This window comes from Macrotis lagotis, chromosome X (genome assembly GCF_037893015.1).
Source record: "Macrotis lagotis isolate mMagLag1 chromosome X, bilby.v1.9.chrom.fasta, whole genome shotgun sequence".
NCBI lineage: Eukaryota > Metazoa > Chordata > Mammalia > Peramelemorphia > Peramelidae > Macrotis > Macrotis lagotis.
In genome coordinates, this window is record NC_133666.1 from 515,089,084 (window position 1) to 515,115,654 (window position 26,571).

General features: G+C 35.6%; 1 protein-coding gene across 21 annotated transcripts in view; it reads left to right on the top strand.

The window, feature by feature from the left end:
* Window positions 1-26,571, top strand: part of ATXN1 (ataxin 1) — a 521,647-nt gene that overhangs the window by 44,190 nt on the left and 450,886 nt on the right. For all 21 annotated transcript variants that reach the window (XR_012472582.1, XM_074207313.1, XM_074207312.1 and 18 more), the window contains exon 3: window positions 8,055-8,119. The gene's annotated coding sequence lies outside the window, so the exon portion shown is untranslated. The remainder of the gene's footprint in view (window positions 1-8,054; window positions 8,120-26,571) is intronic.

Consider the following 26,571-nt stretch of genomic DNA (forward strand, 5'->3'; position numbering starts at 1 on the left):
AAGAGGCTAAGAAAAAATGTTGGCTTATATTAAGTCCACATTAATATGGAATTTATTGTGTGCCAGACACTTGCCAAGTGATTTACAGTTGCTTTCTCATTTAGAGAGGTGAGAATGTTAGACTTGATATTTTGAGACCTGAGTTCAAATTCCTGCCATTTACTAGGTATATGCAATTATAGACAAATCATTTAACTTTTCTAACCCTTAGCTTCTTCATCTATTAAATGAGAATAATAATGATCTTATTGTGCCTATGTCACTGGATGAGGAATGTATTTGTAATCATAAAATATTGTGGAAATGTTAGTTACAATGTATTGTGTCTGTGTTTGTGTGTCTGTGTGTGTGTGTGTGTGTGTGTGTGTGAGAGAGAGAGAGAGAGAGAGAGAGAGAGAGACAGAGACAGAGAGAGAGAGAGAGGGAGAAAATGAGAATATCCCATTGAAACTCACTAACTTGGAAAAAAGAAAAATAACAGAAAAGAAAAAAATTAAGATTTTTGAGCCCAGATCTTTTTATTTCAATTTAGATTCTCTTTGGGGACATGGCGGCTTGAGTTGGCTTTGTTTCATCTGAGCTCATTTAACCTTGAAATTCAACGGGTCTGAACTGCTTTTCCATACCTTTGCTTTTGCCACCAATTCATTTACATTTTGTTGAACCATTTTCTAGCCTTCATTGTTCTATAGTTCATGCTTTTCTGTGCATGTTTTGTCTCCTTAAGAAATCTGTCATTAACAAATTAACAATCACTCATCTGTAGTGAAAACATATAATAGCAGCTGCTAGGAGTAGTAGCTACTACTAGAGGTTATAGAGTACTGAATAAACATTGAAAACTTAGCCTGTGCTCTGGAGGTGGCCTTGGAGAATGAGTCAAACATCCAAAAAATACAAGAAGCACATCTTGAAGCAAGAAAGACCCTGGAGACCCATGCAATGAATGAATTGTTACATTGTTCCTTCTCAAATTTGGCTGGTTAACAGAGTAAGGCCATGGAACAATTTTCATCATTTCCAATTCCATAGACAGAAATGTTTTTCCCCTTTGACAAGGCTTCTCAAAAGAAAAAATTAGTCCTCCAGTTAGCAGATACAGTTTATAAAGCCAGGGTTCATTGATGCAGAGTTTTGATTTGCATGTTTTTTATTTCACCCTTTCACCTAAAAAATACTCCAAATAATCGCTAGACCAGGTCTTAGTGGCAAGGACAGGACATTTGAGAACATTACATAGTATATAACAGTGTCTGAGAAGTTAATGATATCTCAGTCAGTTGTTATTTTGCCCAAATTTTGTTTAGGAATTTTTTTTCCCACCATCATAACCTCTTCAATTCAGTTGAGCTTCAGTTGGAGGGATTAAAATTAAGATTCCAAAGATATTCTTTTCTTAACACACTGTTCTCAGCCATACCTCCCTTTGGAAAATAATACCCTCATGTGGCAGTGCAATGAATAATCTCCAAAGGATTCTGGGAGAATTGACTTCAGCCAGCAAGAACAGATGATGTAGAAATGGGAGCAATTATATCTATTTATTAACTTGACTCTGTTGTTAAAATAATTTTAAGTATGTTGAAAGATGCTTTGAAAATTGGGAGCAGGCTACTCCTTGATTTGTTTTTCCCCTGTAGCAGACTGAAGAGATTTATCTCCTAGGTTGTGGCATAATTATGGACATACAATGGAATACGAATTCAATACTTTGCTGTCCTGTCAGAGTTTTGGCTTGTCTCCCATAGTAGAGAGGTTCTTTCAGCTCTTATTCAAGTTGAGATTTCATAGGTTTTCTTTAGGTTAGTACTGAGGAATCCATTCATGATACATCTTTTTTTCTATTTTGTTTTTAGCAGTTTCTTTGATGCTTACTCTTTTTTCTGTCTAATTTAAAGTAAGATAGCCTTCATTTTATAATTTGAAAAGTACTATAATTTTCTCAGGGGAAGTTTGGTGGCACAAAGGGCAGAGCACTGGACTTAGAATCAGGAAGACTGATCTTCATGAGTACAAATCTGGACTCAGACACCTCCTAACTGTATGACCCTGGGCAAGTTATTTAATCCTGTTTGCCTCAATTTCTTATCTGTAAAAAAGAGCTAGAGAAGGACTCCAGTGTCCTTCCTCCAATTGGGTAATGAAGAATGAAACAATGGAAGAACAGAAAAATGCTTCTCTCACTGGTCTAAAGAGAATGGTTCAAATAGTGGCAGATTTAAATTTTATTAATGTGAGAAACACAGAGGAACTTTGAGAGGTGCTTCAAACAGGATGATTTTACAACTGAGAGATTTATATTTGCAACTGAGAGTCATGCTTTTTTTGAAACTAACTCCTTGAAAGGAGTTCACAGTTTCAGAACTTTGATGAGAACGAATAATAGTTCAGCTACGGTCTCAGGAAAGAATGGAGGGAAGTATGGATATAGAGATGAAGAACAGGTTAAGCAGAAAGATATACTTATATTAAATATTTGGTCAAACTGGTAAGCTGAGGTGGTATTTTTTAATACTTTTAGGTTTAACAATTAAGGAAGTCACATGGTTTAAGTCAAATTTTCTTCTTAACAAAGAAGTCCACTTTGTTATTAATTTAAAAAACACATACCAAGAAGCTAAAATTGTATAATTATCTTAATACGAAGGAGCCTCTTTTCTGACTAAACATTGGATCCTGTTCTGTTGAATGTAGGGAATCTGGCCAGGCAAGCTTAAGGAAACTTAGCCTACGCAGGGGAATTTGTTAGATTTCTAAATAAAAGGTTTAGTTAAATGGGAAATGTACAACATGCTGTGTGGCTATAAATCTACCATTGCTGTCTCATCTTTTGGTTTGTCTCCTAGTAGTCTCTCACTTGAAACTTAGATACAATCCTAAAAAGTTACATGTAAAATGAATTTTTACAAATCTAAAGCCCACTTTTAAAATAAATCCTCCATTTGATCATAGAGTCCATCTTAATGCTAGGTACACTTGTGATTTTTGAACAGGAAAAGATAAAATGTAATGACTATTTTAAAAATAATTTTCTTTCCCTTTAAAAATAATTTTAAAGAATGCAAAATCTTAACATTCTAAATTGCTTTAGTTTCTAGAGCATGCTAATAGTTACAATGTTCAATGGCAAACTGTTTTTCTTTAACAGCCGACTGTCATACACTGAATGTTAAATAAGTTTCATGCCGTTGAACCATAGTCTAGAAATGTTATGTAAAGCCTCCTCAAGTATTATGTAAAACATCTATATTCTTGATTACTAGAAGTTCCATATTAAAGTAACCAGATAGGTGGGTGGACATGTAAGTGTGCTTTCTGTGATATAAGAAAAAAGTCTTCTATCATTCTTTTATCCTCTTAGTGTGGCAGACTTCATTGGGCAGAGATGCCACTGGTATATATAAAATCATCCTGTATGAATGGAGATTATGGGAAGGCAGCTGGAAATGCCAAATGGCCATAGCTCCAACATGTCAAATATACCAAAGTTACTACAGATGCCAAGTGACAAAATATTAATTTTTTATTGTAGTAACCATTGATAGTGTTTGGCAAAACTGGTAGAGAATTGAATTCGATTACAGTTATGACTCAAAAAGGCTTTCATAATATGAGATATTTTCACTGCATATAATTTTAGCTTTTTCCCATGTCACTGTGCTTTCTTTCAGCAGAAGAAAAGGGGCCAAGAAAAGCGGTAGTTTTAGTGGCTCCCTTTTCAGAATCAATTTTGCGACAAAATGGGAAAGCCTCTCGTTTGTTCTTAGCACATATTCTGCAAGTATTTCTTTGTGCTTTTCCACATCTAGACATTTTTTAAATACATTTTTTTTTCTTAAGACATTTTCAACACCTGGTTTGAGCAACCTAGGGAAATGACCTTTGGGTTAGTGAAAAGGAAAGCAACCTATGTACTTGTTTTGAGTTGATTCAGAATATAACGCTTATTCTGCTTTCTTGTAAATTTACAAATCTTTCCCATTGACCTAACTTCTGTTACTTTTATGAATTTAGAGGATGTGATTAATATATGTACATCCTATTGCTTATTCACAGACTATTTTCAAATTCTTTTCTTCATTTCCTCAACCTTGCTCTTGTGGTAACATAAAGTGATACTTTGAGTAGAGAGCGTGATGATATGTGCTGATTAAAGATAGAGGCAAGGAGCATCTGTGTAGTTCAGAGAGGTTGCCCCAGTGAGTTACTCTACTGCAAGTATAAGAATATTGTTTAGAATTTTCCATCCATGGTCACTAAATTCTTCCTCATATTTCCATATAATCCTTGGAGAGGAAAAGAACCAGAAAATCCATGAAGAGAATTAGCGAATGACTGAGATAGTACAATGGTCACTAGACTCTGAGTATTGGGGTTCTGTCCCTTGTGTTATGCCCTTTTTGTTGTTGTTGTTGAGTCATTTTTCAATCCTACCTGACTCTTTGCAACCTCATTTGGAATTTTCTTGGCAAAGACACTAGAGTGGTTTGTTATTTTCCTCATCAGTTCATTTGTCAACAGAGAAAACTGAGGCAAATGGGGTTTGAAAGTGATTTGTCCCAGGTCACACAGCTAGTAAGAGTCTGATGTTGGACTTGAACTCCAAGGCAGGCTCTGCTTCACCTGGCTGCCCCACCTATGTTCCTGATTAAATTATTTAACTTTTCTGGACTCAGTTTCTTGTATAAAGTAAGGGAATTACACTAGAGGATCTCTAAGGGCCCAGCTCTGATAGTCTATGAGTCTATGACTGCTGTGGCATGGATGAGGTCTTACAATGCATATAATATGTCTTAACTTTTGAGCTTAGTTCCCTTTGGTACTTGATTTGTGAATTGATTGATAGAAGTATTTCCTATACCGGCACAGATCTTACACAATACCTTTCTCCCTGGATGACCATCTGTGTAGTGTTTGATCTTTCTGGATGAGAAGAAGCCTTTCCATAGAGGGATGAGTATGCCAAAGTTGATATGATGCCCAACTCTGACGGCTTTCAAGGACTCAGGGCCATGGCTAAGATACTATGGAAGCCCAAAGAACATGGCTTCCACTTTGAAACACTCAAAAGTAATGTTGTAGGACTTTCAGCATTAAATTGGTATGAAGTGAAGAGACTTTCATAACTTCTTGATATAAATCTCTTGCTTTCCCCCCCATATTTAGGCATTACTTAGTCTCTCTTTCTCTCTCTCTCTCTCTCTCTCTCTCTCTCTCTCTCTCTATCTATCTATCTGTCTTTAGCTTTTGCAAGGCAGAGGGGTTAAGTGACTTGCCCAAGGTCACACAGCTAGGTAATTATCATATGTCTGAGAACGGATTTTGAATTCAGGTCCTCCTAACTCCAGGGCCAGTGCTCTATGCACTGCATCACTTTCCTGCCCCTACTTAGTCTCTTGATTCCTCATACAGTGAGTGTTGCCACTACTCCAAATTGGCAATCAATTTGATATCCTTGGGGAAATGAATGAATGAGGACTAAGTTAATTTAATGATTGCTGTCCCTTATTGTGGATTGTTTTATCAGAAAGTCTCTAAGTAGGGAGTTTCAGGGATTTGGAAATAGGAGAGGAGAGGAAAGGTAGACAATCTACTAGGCCTAACAAGCATTAACTTAACTCCTAAAATGGAAATTAGGAATAATTATTTTAAGAATAGAATGACTGAAAAAAAGAATAGTGACTGCACTAAAATATTTATAACTGTTCTTGTCATTGTGTCAAAGAATTGGAAATTGAGGAGATGCCCATCAATTGGGAATGGCTGTACAAATTGTGGTTTATAAATGTGATGGAACACTATTATTCTATAAGAAATCATGAGGGAAGAGATTTCAGAAAAGACTGGAAAGACTTGGAAGAATTGATGTTGAGTGAAGTGAATAGAACCAGAAGAATCTTATATATATACATTTCAACAATACAACAATCAAAAACAATTCTAACACAATGCAACTTGTGATAGAAAACAGCATCTATATCCAGTGAAGGAGTTTAAAAATACAAACCAAAACTTCCTATCTTCAGTTTCTAAAAGCTGTTTTATGTATTATCTTTTTCTTTCTAATTTTTTGTCTCTGTTTTGATTTAATTCTTCTCTCACAACATAACTAACATGGATCTGTATTTAGCATCATTATACATGTGTGGCCTATATTGTATTGCTTTCTGTCAAGGGGGAAGGGAAGGGAGGGAGGAAGAAAAATGTAAGACTCAAAACCTTGCAAAAAATGATTGCTGAAAACTACTGTTCCATGTAGTTGGAAAAATAAATAAGTAAAATATTTAATAAAAATATAGTGCAACTGTTTCCAAAAGGTTAAAATCATTAAAAACAAAACTAAATTCATCTCACATAGCAAGTGATATATAGTATACTTAACTTACTGAAGAAAATATCTTAGTATGAAACAGTCATTATAGTTTTGGGGGAAGACAAGAATAAGAGTGTCAGGAAAAAGAAAATGCCTGGTTTTTGAGAAAATATTGCTTGTATTTGTGAAGTGCTTTTAGTTATCTTTCAAGAAAGGGATCATTAACTTCTGTGGTTGCAATCCTGTGCTTCCTTACAAGTAGGCCAAGAATTTGAGGCAGGCAGGACTTTAATTAATGGGAGAATACTGGATGAATAGTGAGATAGAGATCATTTTATTTTGCCATGAAATTGTAGTTATCCTACATTGTGTATAGTGAATTCCTAGGCTAGGTGGAAAGGTCTTGATTTCTAGATAGATTGAACTGGTTTCATTGACCATATCACCCCAGTCCCTAAATATGTCTTCATATAGAACATGGAGAATTGATGTACTAGAAGAAAATACATAATGGAACCAATCTGCAGAGGCTGTTCAATTACTGGTCATATAATGTGATCATTTCTTGTCAGACAACAAGCCATTATCAAGGTTTTACTATGTGCCAAAAACTATGTGAAATAATGAGGATCCAAAGAAAGGCAAAAACAGTTCCTACCTTCAAGAAGCTCAGTTTAATGGGGGTGAGACAATTTGTAGGTAACTATGTACAGACAGACAAACAAAATATAAATGTGTATGTATATATGAATGTGCACATATATAGACATGATCACAATATATGTCTTATAGATGAATGCATTTATGTATGCGTGTATGTAGAAGAATGAAAAATGAGCCATAATCAAAGGGTACTACTGGAAAACACTGTCTAAGGTTAGGCCTAAGATAAAGAGAGAAAGGATGTTAGTAGTGGACATTGTTTCCTGAGAAATGAGATTAGGTATCATTTTTTTTGAAAAAGGGGGTGTTTTTCTTTGAGGGGAACAGAATTACTATTTGATAACTTCTACTGAAATAGATCTGTTTTCCTAACCTTCCAAGGAATGTTGTGAAATTCAGGCTTTCCTTGCTTTTTCCTTGCCAAAATAAAACAAAGAAGATGAAAAGGTGACAGCCATGTGAAAAAGAAAGTGTGTGTGTGTGTGTGTGTGTGTGTGTGTGTGTGTGTGTATGTGTGTGTGTGTTTTATATGTTTCATAGCTGGAAGGGCATCTTCTTAATGTCCTTTTCACTCATCTCTCCAAATTCATTCAAATTTGTTTTACCAACCCTGACTCCTCAAAATCATAATCCTTCTGCTGAAACCAGTATCATTTAAATTATTGTGGTGCTTTAAATAAGATAGAAATTTAAGCTTTATTCAGAAAAGTGGTAATAGCCATAAGAACTGAGAAGACCACTTAAGTAGTTGTGGTCATATGAAATTCTGACTGTACTAAGAGATAACACTCAGATCATACAGTTCTTATCAGTAAGTGTAGAATGAAGTCTATTTGAAGAAGCTATTCTATATATCATTGATACCTAGGTAATCTTTTGACCAATTTTATGTAGTAGGCCTTTGTTTTCTTTCTGAGTGTTCATTCATAGCTTGACAGTTACCTGGCAGATTGGGCTGATGATTTTTCTATTTCAATATTACATGGTTTCTTAAAGTTATTGTCATGTATTAGTCTACATGCATAATAAATTTGAATGCACTAATCAATAATTGTTTCCCTTGACATTTTTTTGACAGTGCATTGCTATGCTTAGCAGTCTATCATGAAGGCAAAATGGAATCTATCAGCCTGTGAAAACAAGGTAAAGTGGCTGTCTCTTTCTATTCTCTTAAAGCGTATGGAATATGCATATTTACTTTGACAAGGGGGATTTTTCTGATGTGGAAATGCTGGTGATGATGCAGAATAAAAATAGCAAAGAGTGAATGAAAACAGATGACTTCAGAGAATTAACACCGTCTGCTAAGGAGCATTTGTCTTGTATATTCATTTTGAGGCATTATATTTCTTGTTAACTGGACTTGATGGCAGGCAGTGATCAGTGACAGCGAACAATCTAGAATAATTAAAGTAGGCAGAGTGATTTTTAAATAGCAATTTAACCTTTTTCCCCTTTCTCTATTTATTGTCCCACTTGGAGATTCCACTTGAAATACTGACTACATGAATACAAGGACATATAAACACATATGTACAGATTTATAGTCACAAATGTAAAATGGTATGATAATTGAGGTTGATACAGCTGAAGACAACAGCAGGGGGAAAAATGTTCTCCCTTACTAAAATCTCAGTGTTAAAATTCTTGGCAGCTTTCTTGGTCCTGCTGTAGCTGATGGTTTACATTTTGATAATTTACCAAAGAGTATATATTTAATTCCTGTTAGGGTTGTGCAATAGAACTCAGCAGCTCCAGGAAAGCAGCTCAAATATGAAAATAAAGCCCTTCTCTAGGGACCAGCAGCTCAGTAAACTCCCTCTGTTTGTCTGTGGGTATGTGCCTGACCTGAAGGTTAGAAACTTTGGGAAGGAAGAAGAAAAATGGATCATGTCACAGAGCTAACAGGAAAGGAGATGCTTCACATTCCTGTTTCATTTGTAGTTTGGTTTTTCCTTCCTTAAAGAGGTGGTATTTGGCTTTTCATCACCCTAGTACAGTAGGGAGGACAGTCAGTGAACTTCTGGTGCCCTCTTTTTCATTTCACCCCAGTAATATTAATTCATGGTTCATTGATTTTTATTTATTAGGCCAATTTTTTTTCTGAGTCCTAAGAAACTGTTGCCCCAGGAATAGTGGGGGAACAACTGCTGTCAGTTTCTCAAAGTCTCTGATATCTCCCCTTCCCCACTCAGAATAGTCATCATAAAAGTTTGGTGTTCCAAAATTGTGCATCCTGACCCTAGAATCAGGTATATTTGAGTTGCTGTTCATAATTCTTTGTACTGGTTCTTCAGTTTGCTGAATGGAGAATCTAGAGTAATTTTCCTCTTTTGTTTCTGTCTTTAACAAGTTTGCCTAATACAAATATAAGAACCTTGTCTTTTATCCTTAGGGGAGATTGAACTTAGTTCTCTCATTGTCTAAATAAATCTCTAGGAGAATTAGGTTTCTTAAAATATATTGGTTGCTATACCTGGGCTAACACCATTTAGGAAGGGCATGAAGAGATATGAGGACATGTGTATTGAGAATCAATAGAATGATAGCATTGCTTTGCTTTAATTGCTTTTCTGAATGGGCTAGAATTTCTGAAGGACCTCAAAGAGCCCCTGGTTCAACACTTCCTGTTTCCAGACCCCCCCCCAATTAAAGGTGGGGTAATTTGTGACTTTTCAAGGACACATAATTAATTCATATTACAATGGGGGCTTTGACCCAGGTCTCTATATTACAAGTTCTATGCTTTTCAATAACTATATATTGACACTCTAGAGATTTGTGATTCTCATAGATGGCAAATGATAATTTTTGTTGGCTAATGGAAATATGACTGTTGGGTGGTTTTTGTTTCCCAAACTGGTTTCACCAGTTAAATTCAGCTGGTAGTTGGGTAGTTAGGGTACTGAAACAATTTTGGGGAAGTGCAACCTTAGTTCTTGCGATAAGATGACTCCTTGCCCAGACGCTTATTATTCTGTTGTTTCAGTTGTGTCCAACTCTTTGTGACCTCATTTGGGGTTTTCTTGGCAAAAATACTGGAGTGGTTTGCCATTTCCTTCTCCATTCATTTTATAGATGAGGAAACTAAGGCAAAGAGGGTTTAGTGACTTACCCAGGATCACTCAGGTAGTAAATAATTAGTAAGGTCTTCCTGATTCCAAGCCTAATGCCTAGACACTAGACAGGAGCTGTGTCTAGTGGAGTCTAGTGGAACCCAGACCTTGGACTCTGCTATTACTGCTCTTCATGTTGAAGATGAATTTAGAAACTTAATTTAACAAACTGAATATCTTGGTTTATAATACTATGCATTTTCTTATGAAATTTAGAGCTCTTGGAACTGGTTTAAAAAACCATACCCTAAGGAAGAATTTCATTATTGATCTCCATTTCATTAGTGATTCTTGTTTGCAAATGCTGAAATGAGAATATTTAGAAAGTAAATGACCATTATCGACTCCCATAAGTAACTATTTCAGTTGTATAGTTTGAAACATATACATATTAGAGGATTTAAAAGACTGTATCTGAAAAAAAATTAAAATTAAAAAATAAATAAAGAAGACTGCATCTGAAAGTTGCAAAGAAATATAGCCTTTTTTGTTGTTTTCATGGCTGCTTATTTTGGATGGGTGGGCTTCCTTTCACATTTGGCTATAGTCAAATTCCCCTAAACTTAGTTATAAGGCGATTAAAAGTGAGTAGGAATTGGGCAGAATTGAACTGGTAGTAATGAATTCATACAGAATCATAATCTTAGAGGATTTCTAGTCCAAACCTCTCATCTTTCATGAGGAAACTGAGGACCTCCAAATACAAATGACATGCCTAAAACCATACAGACAGGAAGTAAATAGCAGAGCTGAAATTTGAATTAGGTTCTCAGATTTTCAAGTTGAGTGCCTCTTCCATTATAACATGCTTCTGAGTCATTCAAATTTTGTGAGGTTACATTTTGATGACTTCTTTATAAGATAACATGAGATAGAATTAGGTTTAGAACATAGGATATAATCTGCTTATTTTATCCTATTTTAGCTTATGAATGGTTTAAACTTTGATACTTGGCTTTTCCTTTTCAAAAACCAATAAACAAAGAGCCCCAAACATTAATGTACTAATCCTCCATCTTAGACAGAATGGTGTAAGAAAACAAAATGGGGGTGTCAAGAGACCTGTATTCTAATCCCAGGTTTGGTAATAACTGGCTGTGTGACCTTGAGTGAGTTGTTTCCTCTCTGGAGGTCAAGGCTTAAATTTCCCCCATTTGTAAAACAAGGGGTTGGATTCTATGATCTCTGAAATCCTAAAACTAAGATTTTATTTTATTTTTGTTGGCTGATAGAGTGGGAGTGCCTGTGGTTTTGAGCAATACCTCCATTTAATGATATCAGGAAATTAAAAAAAAAAGGAAAAGATATTAGCAAATCACACTTGCCCTGTTTTCCTGTATTAACAGGAATTTAGAGAACTGCTTTACACAGGAATACACATTTATATGTCTTTACCCATAAAGGGGTGTTATTCTTTTGTTCCCTTTTCCTTTAAAAAAATTAGTGAGTAAGCTAATTGTATAGGAATGTCTCAGAAATCTGTTCCTGTAAACACAGGATTTGTGAATTGAAATAGAGGAAGCAATGCTGATCAGCATGATCTTGTTGAAATCTGTTCATATAGTCACATAGTTCCCCTTAGACAACTATAATTGAGACGAAATATAATCTGTCTTTCTCCCACTCCCTTTTCATTCCAAATGCTGTAAAGTTTAATTTGAACACTATTTTTTATATAGGATTAATATTTTTACCATTTTTTTCCATGAGTAGAGATGATTCAGAGGGGGAGAGTTGGGATTAATTGCTTCATCAACCATGCATATGAGTCATCTCTCAATTGTCTCATTAACCTAAGTGAAAAGAAAAAAAAAGTTATTTGGTTCCTGGGGCAAGGTTGATCTTCAACAGACTAGCATACTCTTTAGAAGGACTTGTGGTCATATTTTCATTCATTCACTAAGGAAATGAATAAACTGCAAAACCTCATCACACAAATTTATATGAGTAGAGGTATAAATGGCAAATCTCTCTTAACTCGTGACTGTAACGGCTTGTTTGATGTCATAGGTGGAATGTTGATAGAAAAGAAAAGTTGTGTTTTTTTTTTCTTTCTGGAGGGTGAAATGTAAAAAAAAGAAAAAACGTATGATTTTTCTTCACTGAATTCTTATCTACCTACTCTCAATTTATTAACTAGGTAGGAGGTGGTTGGAATAAAATGAAGAAAATACTACTCCAAATTTCTCAACACTCCTCCGAGTTTAGCTGAGTAATTTGCTAACCAATAGATGAAGAGCCATTTGATTGTCTTTTTTTTCTCTTCCACACTCCACATATTTTCCACTGAATCTTTGAAGTATTCATTCTCCCTCAGATTGAAATAGGATGGAAACTCTCCCCGGGGCAACTATTGCTGTAGTTGAGGAATCCATCCACAGTCTTTCATCACTATTCACAATTCTATCTTGGGGGCTGAAGGTGTGAGTGGCAAAATTTTTGTTTTTGATTTTGATTCTTAATTTGGGTCTTTGATTTTAATGAATAGGGAACTTCTACATAGATCCTCTCTCCATTGATGCCAATCAGCAAATTCCTCTTAGAATTTAGTTTAAGAAAGTTGCCCTGATCAGTAAGAAGCTGAATTGTTCATCCATGTTCACAATGGTAGTATGTGTTACAGCTTGAACCAGAGGCCAATCTTCTTTCTAACTAAGTCACGTTGTTTCTCTGGTAGCAGAAGATAGATAGTTCTATATATGTTTATATATAGTATATATTGTGTAAATATATATGTAAATATATGCACATATATTTATATGTGTACACAATAATATACATAAACACACATAAATATTTACATACACATACATATATCCTCTTAGTAAATAAAAATTCACATTTCTTCCAAGGCTAGAAATCCCCAGATAGGTAAAGGCAACAAAACAAAACAGAAAGCATACTCACGGTACTCAGAGGTTTTGTTCTCTTTATTTACTTTTTTATCTCCATTAAAAATATTCAAAAGTAGAACTTTAACACATAGTAATAGTACTTTGATCATAACTTCATTATCCTTTTATAAATCACAGAATTTCCTAGTTTTCCTTTTATTTAATCCTTTATAAAAGATTCATTTTCATTATCCCCAGTTTCTTGATTTGTCAACAGATATAATTTGAGACACCACAGAGCACTGTAAACTGCCGAAAAGGGTCAAGAATTGACTCTGTCAATAATTGTTCATTGAACAATTTTACAAATTAGTTATTTTTATGGAGTATAAGTGATTAATATTAACTAACATGTGAAGGCATGTTAGTTAATAAGACTAATAGGTAATTATTTTAAATTTTCCTATACTGTTCAGCCTAGTAATTAACCCTCAGTGACTATATATACTTCTTTTAGAATTCAGTTCAAGATGAAAACCATGAAAAGTCATTTAAGTCTAAAATGTTGAGAGGTTAGAAAAGATTGATGACCTAGTGGCTTATTGATTGACCAGTCAACCTGATATGTCTATTAACAATTTGTACACAATAAGTATGTTAAGTTGAAATGATCTTTTCTACATCATAGATTATTTTCCTTAACTAATATTTGAATCTATAAAGCTGAATACTGGAGGGCAGTGCACAGCATTGTATATCTTCTAAATCTTTTTTTCTAGATTAGTGAGTACTCCTCCCTTTCATCTAGAGAGATAAATAATTATTTTTTATAATATTTAATATTCATGTTTTCTAGGAGGTTGCAAATTAATTTTTCTCTGAAATTGGTTGGTCAAACAACCTAGTGCTCCTACAGAATGATAAAAATATTGAAAGCTAAATCATTTTTTATCATAACAACTTTTTTTCTAAAATACAGACATTTCTTTTAAACATACAGAATATTTAAGTATTCTTTCAAAATACAGACAATTCTTTTAAAAGGAAGAAATAATTGCATGGAGCATCCACATCAGCATCCATTTTTCTTTTGTTTTGATTTGATTTGGACTAAACCAATTTTTTTTTCTGACAGATTTTTTTTTAACCTTCCTTAATTATGCTTAGCTTGGGCTAATTTAAAAGGAGTTTGTATTTCATGACTGAACACCAGCTGGGTAGTGAGGAGGTGGGAGGAGGTGACTCAGATTGTCCTGGATGGTTTGGGCAGAATCTTGCTTGAGATTCAAGATTTTTAGCATATGATTCTCATGCTGGTTATCAAAGAGTTGGTTCTGAATTGGAGGGTGGGGGAAGCAGAAGTTGCAATAATTAAGATAGATATGCAATTAAAACCATTTTGGGGTGGGGGACGGAGAAATTTAATTAATATAATTTTCTCATTGATCCATCATATAATACTTCCCTTTCCCTTCCTGTATTCCACTTTGAGCAAATCAGTATTCATTATCTGCTCTGTATTTGAAGTGGTTAATAAAAAGAGGTAGTAGATGAAACTTGGATTTGGAAGGACTTTGTATTTCTTCTCTTTTTTGTCTTTTTATGGTCCTCAAGTATTGTTTTTCTTGCTTATGGCCCATTCTGCACCACCATTGTGAGATGGCATCTGGTAATGACATACACCATGGCTGGGTCATCTTTTGCTCTGTGGTTTGAATGCCTTTTCATTTATTCTTAAGGTCTCCCATTCCTTTTGTTTTCAGATGGCATTGCAATTGTGGTTGGGCTGGATGTTGGCAGAGAGAGATGATAGACTTAGATAGTTATACCTGAAGAGTGACTGCTCAAAGAATCCACTCTGCAGAAAGTCCACACCTGGACACCTGGAGCCAGTCATCCAGGAAAATAAAATCACAGAGCAAGAGCTAGAAGGATCTTCTAGTCCAACTCCCTCATTAGTGAATGAATAAACTGAGACCCAGAAGAGGGAAGGGACTCACTCAGACATGAATAACCAATTTCAAAGAATTGAAATATAATAAAATTTACTTAAAATAATAGGGACACAAACCTAAACTCTAAAATTTGTTCTTTCATGACTGAAGGCATCTCACTATCTGGCCTTTTTTAGGAACATTTTTCAGTGGGTTTACAGATAATAAAATAACTGAAATGGATGTGATGTTTCTTTTTTAGGCTTGTCAGCTCTCTTCCTGGATTGTCTGCTTTCAGCCTCATGACAGTACTATGCAGTCCATGAGGCAGGTATCATTATCCTTTTGCAGATGAGACTAAAGCTCAGTGAGATTAACTCACTTGCCCCTGGTAGGTAGCATAACTGGTAATTTTTTAGCAGCAGAAATAAAATATTCTCTGACTTCCAAGTCCAGCACTCTTTGCCTTTTGGATTTTCTAGGGAATAGAAAATATAAGATAATAAAGTTTACTTTGAGCTCTTTGAGGGCACTGTTCAGAACCAAGCCACAAAGATAAGGGCCAAAAGTTTAGAACAGAGTGACAAGAGCTTTTGAGAACTGGGTTTTAACACAAGAGGAAGTTGGGGGGAAGGGAATGGAGAGGTGAAATGACTTGCCCAAAGTCACATAGCTCCTTAGTGGAAAAACCTGGACTACTTCTGGATTCCTAATTTTTCCCTAAATGTGTTATATATTTCTACTGCATTTGCATTCCAAGGACTACTGAAACTAGTCTCATTGCTTCCTTGAAGCAGCAGTTAGTTGCAAATGCTTTTATAACTGGAATTTCAGTAAGTTGTTTATATTATATGTGGAAACAAAAATTAAAGAACCGTTTTAACCCTTTTGGAGTTAAAAAAAATCCCTAAACAGTCTCCTGTTTGAATATGGATTAACTTATCATTGCTATTCACTCTCCCTTGTCTCTGGAGCCTTTGTATGAATCTGTTTAATGATTCATTTTACATATGGAATAGAATCATGTTGCACTGGAAGTCCAAAAGAAACAAGGAAAAAGATGTAGAAACTACTAAGCCAAGTGTGGGAAGTATATTTTTTTTGATGTCTAAGAGTCTTCAAGTGCTAAAGATGATTTATGTCAAAAAGACATTACTTTCATCAGTTTAGAGTATCTTCTTTTTTATTATTCTTAAGAAGTAACACCTCAAGTTTTAGCAGTAGCCAAGGTATTGAGCACAATGGATTTTTATCTGAAGAAGTTCTAGAGAGAGGGTAGGAAGGAGTGTGGCATAGTGCCTTTAGAAGTGGTTTATAAGCACTTGACTGATTCTGTAGAGTGAAAGCCATTTTTTTTGGAATTGAGAGAGAAAGGAGTGCTTGGTAGCTTAAGGCAGTATAAAAATGACTGCAAAGACTTGTTCAGTAAATCTTGTGTCTAGTTCCTGGTCTCATGTACAACAAGGGACAGGTGTGTATGTTATGCCCACTATTACTGTCCAGAGCTAGGCTATTTCAGAATGATTTCAAAAGTGGAGGTAAAAACTCACCTTGTATTTATTCTAGTAATTTCACCCATCTAGTATATGCATATTTTATTTGTGTGTGAATACATACATACAAAATAAATGCATCATGTTTATATATATATATATATATATACAATGCCTATATACAGATTTATGCATATGTAGATAGATATATGAGTATAAGTATACATATGAATACATATACTTATCTATAATATACTTGTGATTTCACACTCATTAAGATCTCTCAGTGTAAAAACTCCCTTTATTTACCAAGGTAGGCAAGCATAAGCTATAGTGGTAGCCTTAGAGAGTATCTTTAAAAATGAGGGATTTATTATAGGCAGAGGTCAATATTGCTCCCCCCTCCCCTATTTAATTTTATTACTTATGACCCAGACAGTGAAGTTATTCCTGCCAAGTTTACTCTGTTCAGACACTGATCTTTTCAGGTAAAGCCCTACCACAAAACTTTTATTTATTTTTTTCTGTATGTGTGTGTTTTTATTTATATCAGGAGGGGATTTGAAAGATTCATTGGCTTTTCTCTAGATCCAGATGGATCTTCATGCAGTTTCCTTCTTTCCTTGGATTCATTTTCCACTTAGAAATGAAGTAGAAGTTCAGTGAAGCAGATTCTTGTAGCTCTAAGGCTATGATTGTCTTACTACCTTGTCTGCACCCTTAGGACCTATTCTCATTTTCAATTCCCTTTAAATCCTTTATCTAGTAGCTCCTTAAATTGGAATCCTTGAGGAAAGGCTTCATCTTCTCATGGCCACATCTAATATCAGAAAACTATAGCTTAGGAGGACAACTAAAGTCCAGTCATATTTTTGGGGGCACCATAGCAGCAGAAGCAATAAAAAGACTTGTTTTGTGTGGTTCTGTAAAAGGCAAAGGTTCAACCATTATCTCAGGATTTCCTCCCCTCTGGATCCTTACTATCACTAAAACCTCCTGTTAAAGCTAAATCAGCCCTCTTTACCATTACCCAGTTCTCTGGGTACCCATGGGTTTGGTCAGCATTTTCATCCAGCAAGCGGGGGACCAGGGTGGGGTTGTCAAAAAAAGAATTAAGAGCATAGAAAGGAAATACAGCTGCTAGAGGATAACAATGGAGTCAGAACAGGGAGTGTTTTGGTCTATACCCCATATAGATCCACCCTCAGCTTGCCAGAACTAATATTGAGAGGGTCCAGCTTCAATCTTACTGGGCTTTCTTCCCTAGAAGGAGAAATCACTGTAAATAAGCCAAGATCCTCACATTTACGTAGAGACTTTGTTAAGTTTTCTGAGTTACAAGTTTTGCCCAACCACATGTATTTAATAAAAATATGATTGAAAGGGAGGGAAGAGTGAGAATGTATTGTGAGCTTCCATGGATGGCTTAATAGTTTATTTTATGTCTTAGGCTAGATTTTCTTCTATTCAGGATATCATTCAGTTTCAAAAGTGTTTTTCTTTTGAAGTGGTTTAAATAGGATTTATTTTTGAATCTCATTAAATTGCTTTTTTGGGGGAGATCATTCAAATATATATGTGAATATATTTTTTTGTGAGAGAAAGAGGGAAAGAGAGGAGAAAGAGACTCTCACTGGTCAAAATGAAAGATACACCTTTGCAGATTTACTGAATTGAGTTTTCTTGCCTGAGATAAAAGATATCAGTATGTTAGATGTCCAAAACCTGGGACTTCTTTTTGGAAAGCCTAGGGAGGCCTGTAAGTTCTTGTTTTAATAAGGCCCAGCTGCATCTGTTTCTCCTTATCACCTTTCAGTATCTCTGCTGCTGACTCATGTAGTGTGGTCTTGCTTAGCCTTCCCTAGGAGTCACATTCAGTTTCAGGGCTCTTACTGCTCTGCCCCACCTACAGTTTTGGGTCTTTCAAATGGATGAGCAGGAGGTATAACTATAAATAAACAAATGGTGAAAATGAAAATCTCCACTTTGGGGGCTTCAACCTTCCCTGAAGTGGGCTTGGGCTTGTTCTGCTTTAGCTTTCAGGTTGAGAAGGGAGGAGGTGGGGAAAGGTTTCCTTCTTCCTAAGAGGAAACTGTTTACCACCTCCGGTGTGAATGACAAGAAAACAGTTAACTATTTAAAAACTTAGATTTGTAATGCCAGAGGGTCTGAAATTAACCTGCAGTTTGTTTTAGAGAATAGGTTCAGACAGATAGTCAAAAGATTTTGCTTGCTAAATCTGCTTTTCCCCCCACCCCCCTTTTTTAAAATAGTCATTAAAGATGAGTAATTGAGGGGTTTGTTGTATCAGTGGAGGGTGCTACTGAGACCCAGAATGGAGCAGATGGATTACAATGGACATATATTTTGCTGTATGTTGTATCTGGTGATTGCTGATTATTGTTGAAAAAAATTAAAAGTATTTCACCCTTCCCCTCTCCTCTCCAGAAATATAGACCAGAAATGAACCCTTGGACCAAAGTTTCTAAAGTTTCTAAAGGAAACCTGAAGGGTTTCTCTACATTCTGCTTAGTTAATTTACTTTCATGTCATGGCATCAACCCCTGATATCGTGGTTTTCTTTGAGAACCAAAGGACAAACAAAAAAACAAAACGTTGGTTTTCCAGGATGACTTGATTCTCTCTCTCTCTCTCTCTCTCTCTCTCTCTGTATAATACAGGCTGTCTCAAAAGTCTTCGGGCAGTTTTAATCCATTAAAACTGAGAACTACCCTAAGTCTTTGGGGACTCCTGTATTTTAGAGATACTTTTTAAAAAAGAATCTTAGTTTGAAATCTAAATAACATTTATTCATTCCTTATTTTGTTGCATTGAAGAAGAATTCAAAAAAGAGAATTTTAAAGATAGATGAGATTTTTTAGATCATCTGGTGTCAAACAAACAGGCACAAGCTGTAGTTAACCCAAGCAAGATTAAAAGTAATTGGGAAATATTTAGCAAATTAGATAAAATGTAACAAAATATGGATAATGTTAACAAGTAGTTTTTGAAGTTGTCTGCAGCCTTCAGGGATCCTTATCTATGGTTTATTGGCCCTTATTTCTATTTGATTTTGACACCATTTTAGAGATGATTATACTCAAGATCAAAAAAGTTAGGTGACTTATCCAAGGTCCAAGAGTTGGGTACTAGGGAATATAATGCTGAATTCTTTTTGGAGTACATAGATTGAGAAAATCATTAGTTCATTGTTTAGATTGAGAAAATCATTAGTTCATTGTTTTTTAAAATTTCTTTAAAAATAATTTCTTTTTATCCTAATTCTATCCTCAAAAAAAACAGAATGGATTTTTTTTCTCATAAACTTAAAAATCAGTGCCACAGAATATAAAAGATGGCTATGAAATGTATTAAAAGAAAGCTTTAAATTTCCCTCACATACTGAAGAAATCTCAGAGACTACTGGTCATCATAAATTCTTCAGAGAAAGAGTTAATTAATGAAAGCCTATTATTGGGTGATCTGTATACATATAGAAATAAGGATCCCTTCTTAGTTGTTGAGGAATAAATGTGGGAAGGGAAGAGTGGGTGGGGGGGTATGTGATATCTCCAATGAATAGAAGTTTGATTCCTGTCACATGTTCAATAGTAAAATTTCAGTAAAGGTTCTTATTAAAATAAAGCTTTTAATGGTAGTGAGAGGGAAGTGTTTAGTTATGTTTAGATGTGATAGTATAAGCTCTTTGAGTGTTCCTCAAATAAAGAATATATTTAATTCAGTGAGCACATGGAGTTCATGTGAAAAATTGTTCATAATGTGGTAAAGTTTGAGGGCCACGTGTTCTTTCTTTTCTGTAATTTTTTTTTCCCTCTTGGCTATTGAGAGAACATTTTCTCTTTACACAGATTTTTGTGAAATGGCTGTCTACCCTATTAGGTAGAGAGAAAAGGATGTGGCCCTGAGGGGTATCCTAGTGAAAGAGATCACCTTTTGCTCCTTATGGTAGGGTATCCCAGTGGCCAGCTGGGATTGTGCCTCACACTGCCACCCCAAAGGGATGTCACACAGTCACTGAATGTAGGTTTGGCCTCTCTTGATTTCTTTGTTTTTACTCTCTTTAGACCAGACTGTTGGATTTGTTTAACCCATGTTTAGCTTGATTAAGTGGTTGGCTCCTCTATTAAAAAGCCAGATCTGGTCTTTTAATCATAGGGAGAACACCCTCCCAGAGCCCCTCCCAGTGGCTGAATTTTGGAGCATCTGGAGCCACTCTCAGTGATGTAGCCTAGGCTGGCCTCTGTGGCTTCCCGTTGCCTCCAAGCTCTATGTGATATTCAAAGCCCTTTCGGACCTCTCCTCCCTTTCCAGTCTTCCTATGCTTTACTTCCCACCATGTACTCTTCAGTCCAGTGCCACTAGCCTCTTGTCTGATCCATGAACAAGATTACCAATCTCAGTGCTCTAGACAATCTCTGCCTTCTACCCCTGGAACACTCTCCCTCTTCCTCTGTGAAGACTGACTTTCTTTAAATCTCAACTAAAACCCCACTTTCCCTAACCCCTATTAATTCCAATGCCTTCCCTCTGTTCATTATTTCCTATTTATCCTGCAAATAATTTGCTTTGTATAAATTTGTCTTTTGTCTCTCTCCATAAGATTGTCAACTCCCCCATAACTGAGACCATCTTTTACCTCTTTTTCCATCCTCCATATTTAGCATAGTGTCTGGCAAATAGTAGGCCCTTAATAAATGCTGATTGACCAATTGATAGAAAAACAGACACCTAGAGATGCAGCAAGATATCTCTGAGAGAAACTAAGAGCTTCTGTGCACATATAATAAATGGTAAGAACTTGTTGAATTGAGTACATTTCGTGCAAAGAGTGGGACTGAAGAGGTAATTAAAACCTGTTTTCTAAATATAATTAAATATAGGCTAGAACAGAAGGGGCCAGAAGCAGCCTGTATGTGCTGTATGTGGGAGAAAATAAACAAATATTGAGAATAGTGGAGCTTATGACGCTTCAGTGACAAGATAGGTAATTGTCCTCAGGAGTTCTTGGTTTCTTCACACTTAACACTAAACGGGTGTTTTAGAATTTTATGCTTGAAGGTGAAGGTAACTAATTTTCCAACTGACTGTAAGATGTCTGTATCTAGATGCCTCATTGGTACCTCAAACATGTCCCAACCTTTTATTTTTATATCACATTTTTATGTATTTATTTCATTATGTCTTCTTAGTATAAAACTTTTTTTTGGGGGGGGGGGGAATCTTGCTAGTTTGAACTTCTTTGTCTGGCTATCAGGGTCCTCTACTTAACCTTTCCCACCTTTAAATCATACTCTATAGAATCCCTGTTGGTCAAACTAGACTTATTGAAGACCCTTCCACGTCCTGGATTTTCCTGCTCTTGGGCCTTTCTTCATTGTATCCTGTGCCTATAATCTGCTTCTTCATCTTTCTCCCCACCCTCCTAACCCATTCCAAGGTTCATGCTAGTAATAAATAGCCTTTTCTTATCTGACCTCACTAGGACTTTGCTTGCATTTCCCTTGTATACTGATATTTAATTTTTTATTATACTTATGTGTATATATGTGTGTTCAGGAACTACTACACAAATAAATTTTCTCCCTAACAATGTCCTATCTGTAAATGATGAGAGGAGGACAAGGAAGAAGAGGAGGATAAAAATATTAGTTGATTTGAATTATTCTCTTGTCTACACAAAGTGGCCTTTAGACAATGAAGTGGATAGAATACTGGGCCTGAATAAAGTCTAGAAAAACCAAGTTGAAATCTGGCCTCAGACACTTTCTGACTATGTGATTTTGGGCAATGACTTAAGCACAGCCTGCCTCAGTTTCATCATCTGTAAAACAGGTATAATAGTACCTATCTCCCAGGATTGTTGTGAGAATAAAATGAGCTATTTCTATTTTTTAAAATTAATTTTCTTTTATTTTTTCTTCCTTTCTTTATTCATTTATTTTCCAGATACTTGCAGATAGTTTTCAACATTCATCCTTTTGCAAGCTTTTGAGTTCTACATTTTTCCACCACCTTCCCTTCCCTGTACCCTCTCTATGGCAGTCAACAATCTGACAGGTTATACGTGTAAAATCATGTTTAACATATTTCTACATAAAATGAGATATTTCTAAAGCTCTTGCTGTACCTTAAAGTGATTTTTAAAATGATAACTATTTATTATTATTATTATTCATTAAATAGTAGTTGGTGTGTTAATTCAGTGGTTAATTAGCTACTTTAAAAAAATTCGTCTGTTGCACCTTTACTGCTTTCATATGATCAGGGATGTGTGGATGCCTCAAAGTAACTGAAAAGCCACACCTAGAACTTGACCTCCTGCTTCTAATTATTATTAATGATGGAAAAAATATAGGTATGTGGCAAAAAAGCTTGGTGTCCTTTTGATTTTAATCTAGTTGCCTGGATTATACATGAGGTAACTATAGCACAGAGATGAATTTACCTGTTCAGTGTCCCCTATTTGGCAGGATAGAGTTGGGATTTAAACCCAGGTTCTGTTGGTGTTCTTCCAGCACCCCACCCGAGCCAGGGCCTTGGCAGTGAAACCAGCATACGTGGACTTGCTATAACCTAGTAAGAAATTAGTTTCAAAATACAGACAGAACGGCCTTATTTAATTAGCATTGCCAGGTGCTAGGGTTGGCAGAAGAAAAGTTCTCTGGTTTCATACTTATGGCCTTGACTGACCCTGAACAAGCAAGTCACTGAAGCCTCTCAGAGCCTCAGTTTCCTTATCTGTAAATTGGGAATTATATCTATTCTACCTACCTTCCTTACAAGGTTGTATACATGTAGAGATGTGAGCTTACTGAGTTTGCACATTTCAGATAATTAAAACTTGAACTTTTAGACCAAAGCTTTAAAAAGAAAAATTGGTCAGAAATCTTTCCTAAAAATGAATTGGAACATCCCTTCTCTGCCTTTTAAAAATAAGTGTACTGAACATAATTGAAGTTTTTCTTTATGACTTTAAGTTTGTCATTTAGAATGTCAGTGATTATACTGGGTTGTTCTCAGAGGTTCCTGAAGTTTGTGGGGGGGGGGCACATTTTCTCTCTACATTGAATATTATCTGAAGGCTGCTGCCTCTGCTCTTTCCCTCTCTCACTATTAGCTGTCACTTCTCAGTATTGCAGTTTCTAACAGCTCCACCCCCTCTGCCTTTCTAATAGCCTGTGACCTGAGGGGAAACCAGATCACTAAGACTGTTAAATCTAAAAGCTTCATTTTATGTCCAATTCTAAGCCCTCCCTAGGGTTTCAGGGGTTCACACTTCTTTTCTGACTGTTTAAAGTTATGAGGTTGCTGGAAGTTAATTAATGTATAAAGTGGGGGCATGTCAGGACCCATTTTATTGTTTTATTAATTATCAGAGTCTACTGGTCATTTTCACAAATGCTGGCAATGGTCACTGTGACTGCCCCTGTATAACCATGCTCATAGGTAAACTGAGAGGAATATAATATGTGGGAGAAAAAACTTGCTTTGGAAAACTGGAAAACTAAATCTTCTGTTGCTTATGACTGGGTTTCTTGGCCAGTTCATCTATGTAAAATAAGAGGTTTGGATTATGTGACTTCTAATTCTCAGCATGTTCATCTATAATAAAGGGGTTTGGGTTAGGTGACTTAAATTCTCTGCAAATTCATTTGTAAAAAAGGGGGGGGTTTGGATTAAGCAACTTCTAAATTCAGTGCAAGTTTATCTATTAAAAAGGGATTTGGATTAAGTGACTTCTAATTCTCTGCAAGTTTATCTATTAAAAAAGGGGTTGAATTAAGTGACTTCTAATTTCTCTATCTGTGATTATAGGATTAAAAAAAGGAATAAGTTGTACTTGCAATGTGGTTTCACCTAGGTAGAGGAGAGCTTGCTTTTGGGATAGTACTGGTTCCCTATCAGAAAGGTGAGGAAGGAGGAAAGTGAGATTTGCATGCCTAGGATCAGATCATGTATTCAGTCAATGTGAACATTAAAGAATAGACAGAAGTGCATTTTAATTTGCTTTTATAGGAACAAAAATATGTTCCCCCAAATATAAAGGTAGTAGAAGACAGGCCCAAGTTCAAGAGCAGATTGTGTCCCAAAAGTTTATAAATTGATCATTTGGAATTCAGAGGATTATTACCTGTGCTACCATAAATCACTGATCCCCCCTTAGCCTCAGTTTCCTAATCTGTAAAATGAAGGTTTGGACTAGGTGGTCCCTGAAGACCTTTCTAATATAAATGTATGCTTTGCTTTTCTTTTTTTTTAAGTTTTATTGATGACTTTATTTTACCCCAGCACTTCCTGCTATGCTCCATTTCTCATAACCAACCTCCCTTTTAGTGAAGAAAAGCAATGACAAAAAAAAATCAACCAATAAAGTAAAAGCTTTGGCAACATTCCACACCTGTAGTGTCCTACCTCTCCACCAAGAGGAGGGAAGTTTCTTTCCTATCTTGTCCTCTGGGACTTCTAACATTTTATCCAGATTCAGAAAACCTTTAATGTTACTTTCACTTACCTACCTGAGGTCATGGTATGTACTATTTTTCTGGTTTTCAAAGCATATTTATGCATGATATAGTGTTCTAATATAGGATATTTAGATTTCTAGGCAGGCCTTTAGAAGCTAAGTTAGCGATGTCAGTCACACATGGGCAGCTAGGTGGGATAACGGATAGACTACTGAATTGGGAATCAGGAAGACTTTTCTTCCTGAACTTAAATCTAACTTCATATACTCACTGGCTATCACTCCTGGGCAAGTCACTTAACTCTGTTTGCCTCAGTTTCTTTATCTGTAAAATGAACTGGAGAAAAAATTGGTAAGCCACTCCAATATCTTTGCCAAAGAAAATCCCAAATGAGGTCATGAAGATCGTGACAAGATTGAAACTGCTCCTTTCTCTAAATTTTCTCCTGAGCAGAGACAGTTGTATGAGGAATATTTGAGTTAAAATTGAAATGATTTAGATGGTCAAATTTTGATCTTAGCAAAGGGCATCAAAAGCAACCAAATCCTATTTCAGAAAATGTCATTAATTTTCCCTCCATTCTTTCCTTTCCCTTACTTACAAAGGACAAAAATTTAACAAATTGAATGTGCCCTTTTCATCTTAGGGAGAATCATGCTCACTATTTTACTCATCCCATTATATATCTCATTACACCCTCTTAAACTTTGGTTCCCAGGGGTTTTAGGTCTCCCTTCTATTTATGACTTCATCGATTATTTGTGTTAAATTAAATATTATCATTAATAAAATCATGGGTGGTTCTGTATTCTTAAACAGCTATAAATATTCAGTTTTTAAAAACTTTAATTTGGAACATTTACTCAGATTAATGATCTTTGAAGATTATATAGGGAGAACTCATACTCATCTGACTTTTCTTTTAGCTTCTTAATCTTTATTCACACCATTACCTATTCCTGGAAAGCTTTCCTTCCTTCTTCCCTCTGTGTGCCCCTCAACTCATTCTACTGCAGCTTTTCTCACTTGTTGTTCAAGGCTGGGATTACTTGAAATTGTCCCTGCTTACCTCCTCCTCTTCTTCTTTTCTCTTCTTAACCTCCTTTGCTGAAAGTGATCCTCCCTTCCTTTGAACTCTCATTGCTCTTTTTATCTCTTACAGTACGAGCACATTTTGCTTTATGCTACACTCATTTCTGTTTCTCTGTTATCTTCCCTATTACGGTGAGCTCTTTTAAGGCAGAGACCCTGGTACATTGATCTTTGTATGCTCCTTAGACTTTCAGTCAGTGTTTTGTACATAGTAGGTATGCCACTGTAGAGGTGAACTGTATTGAGTTGAATAATTACCCAGAGTTGATTCTGATTTGATTCAGATAGTCTTTGAATTGAAGACGACTTATGATTTTGTTTTTTTTCAATTGATAGTTTATTTTTTCCAATTACAGGTTATGAAATTTTTTCAGTATTCATCCACATAAATATGCATAGTTTTAAGTTACATCATTTCCATCTATCCTCCCTTCCCACCCCACCCCCTTCCCTCAGTGTTTAACATGTTTATAGATTTGACTTCTGATATGACTTTAACTGACAGCATAAATCTTCTCTTTACTTATTTATTAGTTTCTCTAAAACTAATTATATTTATAAATATCATTAGGCAGTTAAGTGGGATAGTGGATAGAGTACTGACCTTAGGGACAGAAAGACCAGATCTCAAATCTGGCCT